Raw genomic sequence first — 3,005 nt, 5'->3', positions numbered from 1 at the left:
TCCATTCCATTCCATTCTATTCTATTCTATTCTACTCTATTTATTCTAATGCCACTTTTCAATGTCTTACATGGAAAATCTACACAGACGTTTCCATGTGCAGGCCTCACATTTGAAGACAGTTTAAATAAAGAATTTATTTCCTTATTATTATTATCCAACTTTTATGCCACCGATCTTCCTTCCTATTTAAAAATGAAAAGCTCTCCTTCCCTTCAAACCCATTGTAGGGATAGGGATCACATTTTGGACCACAGCTTAATCCTAAATGACTTTGTTTACCCTTTCTGAACAAAGAAACGGGAGACTGGAACGTAATTAATATTTCATTTCCATACGGCATCACAATTTGCCACCCAGCCTTCTAATAAAGCGACGTGTCCCATGCATTATGTAAAGTCCATCTGTCGGGGAACATTGCTGGTAAAAATGGCATCCATGGAGGAAATTGCTCTTAAAAATGCCTGCATTGGGAGGCATATGAAAAGTTAAAAAGCTGTAGCTTGCAAAAAGAGGGTGTTTTTTTTTTTGTCAAAACTGGGTTATTGTGACTACCGCCTAGCTGTCAAGTATAAAATCAGCAGGGCTTGGATTCTATTTTATTTGTAATAGCCTCCTGCTCTAGTAGACCCAAAATTCATTTACTTCTCTCTGGTGGAGGAGTTTTTGATCCATATGCGAGCTGTGACGTCCAGGGAGATGCACGCTCTGTAAAATTGTGTACGGGGTGACTTTTACTCAATGCAGAGAACTTTGAAAGCCAGGCTCAGGGGGGAAAAAAATGCAATTATGGCCAGCTTCACAGTTGTGAGAAGTTTTATATCCAAATATATTTTATTCTTTATGTACGGTTTCCATCTTCTCTTAAAACATGAACAGAATCCACCAGGGTCCGAGAATCAAGATCATTGACCAACCCAGCTGAAACTAAGTCAATCCACTAAAATTGGCAAACTTCCTCAACCCCCCCCCAAAAAAAATACAGTTACCCAGACCTAATCCACATATCAAAGGATAGGGTCTGCAAAACGCAAAGTTCATTAAATTAGATCTCCCAGAGGAAGGCCTAATGTTCACCAGAATAAACATACCCACCCACACACACACACACACACACACCTCAAAGGTCACCCTAGAACAGGGGTAGGCAACCTTGGCTCTTTTATGACTCGTGGACTTCAACTCCCAGAATTCCTGAGCCAACCATGCTGAGGGGAAAGGGAGAGGTTTCTAAGCTGAGCCATGCTGGCTCAGGAATTCTGGGAGTTGAAGTCCACGAGTCATAAAAGAGCCAAGGTTGCCTGCCCCTGACCTAGAGGAACATATGAAAGCATAATTAATGTTAATTAATGTAGACTTTATTAGTTTAGAGCAGGGGTAGGCAACCTTGGCTCTTTTATGACTCGTGGACTTCAACTCCCAGAATTCCTGAACCAGCCATGCTTGTGGACTTCAACTCCCAGAATTCCTGAGCCAGCCATGCTGAGGGGAAAGGGAGAGGATTCCAAGCTGAGCCATGCTGGCTCAGGAATTCTGGGAATTGAAGTCCACGAGTCATGAGGGGGCCATAGTTCCCCCGTGCTGGCTGAGGAATTCTGGGAGTTGAAGTCCACGAGTCATGAAGGGGCCATAGTTCCCCCATGCTGGCTGAGGAATTCTGGGAGTTGAAGTCCCCGAGTCATGAAGGGGCCATAGTTCTCCCATGCTGGCTGAGGAATTCTGGGAGTTGAAGTCCACCAGTCATGAAGGGGCCATACTTCCCCCATGCTGGCTGAGGAATTCTGGGAGTTGAAGTCCGCAAGTCATAAAAGAGCCAAGGTTGCCTATCCCTGCCCTAGAATCAGCACCTAGACACTTTTCACACCCAGGACGAGTTCCTCCTATCGAAATCTCCCATCTCTCTGCAAAGTGGTTTGCTTTTAGGAATAAACATTTCTTCTCTCCTCACCGCTGTCTGCATCTCATTTTTTATTTATTCTTCTGACACAATTCTGACTCCTGTAGGAAGGTAGACTCAAGGGAAGCGAGGGGCTTTGTAACCTGAAACGCTGCAGGATCCTAATTCTCCTATACGAAGAAGCAGAAAGTTATCACGGGTACGTTAGGCCATGGTTACATTTAAGCTCTTCGGTGGTCTTCGTGATGGCAGTGGACCAGTTCGTTAATGCAAATCGCCGCCTCTCATCTAGAACAGAATAACAGAGCTGGAAGGGTCCTTGGAGGTCATCTAGTCCAACCCCCCTGCTCAAGCAGGAAACCCTATACCATTCCAGACAAGTGGCTGTCCAGTCTCTTCTTAAAAACCTCCAGTGTTGGAGCACCCACAACTTCTGAAGGCAAGCTGTTCCACTGGTTAGTTGCCCCACCTATCAAGAAATTTCTCCTTAGTTCTAGGTTGCTTCTCTCGTTCTTTTAGTTTCCATCCGTTGCTTCTTGTCCTGCCTTCTGGTGCTTTTCTTGCCTTCTGGTGCTTTGATCCCCTCCTCTTTGTGGCAGCCCCTCAAATAACAGCATTCCAGTATTTGAGAGGTTGCCACAAAGAGGAGGGGGGGGGTCAACTTGTTTTCCAAAGCACCAGAGGTCAGGACAAGAAACTTAACGCCATCCTGTCTCCATCACCTCCTGCTGTACAGAAAGATGAAGCTACTTAACAGAACGGAATAAGAGTTGGAAGGGACCTTGGAGGTCTTCTAGTCCAACCCCCTGCTCAAGCTCATTTCAGACAAATGGTTGTCCAGTCTCTTCTTAAAAACCTCCAGTGACGGAGCAGTCACAACTTCTGGAGGCAAGTCGTTCTACTGATTCATTGTTCTCACTCTTAGGAAGTCTCTCCTTAGTTCCAGGTTGCTTCTCTCCTTGATTAGTTTCCATCCGTTGCTTCTTGTTCTGCCTTCTGGTGCTTTGGAGAACAGCTTGAGCCCCTCTTCTTCGTAGCAGGTTCTCAAATATTGGAAGACTGCTATCATGTCAGCCCTAATCCTTCTTTTCAGTAGACTCAGAAGAAG

The sequence above is a fragment of the Protobothrops mucrosquamatus genome, unplaced genomic scaffold, assembly GCF_001527695.2.
Source record: "Protobothrops mucrosquamatus isolate PMUCROS unplaced genomic scaffold, P.Mucros_1.0 scaffold4645, whole genome shotgun sequence".
In the NCBI taxonomy this organism is placed as follows: domain Eukaryota; kingdom Metazoa; phylum Chordata; class Lepidosauria; order Squamata; family Viperidae; genus Protobothrops; species Protobothrops mucrosquamatus.
The sequence above is the reverse complement of the archived record's forward strand: the minus strand, read 5'-3'. Positions refer to the sequence as shown.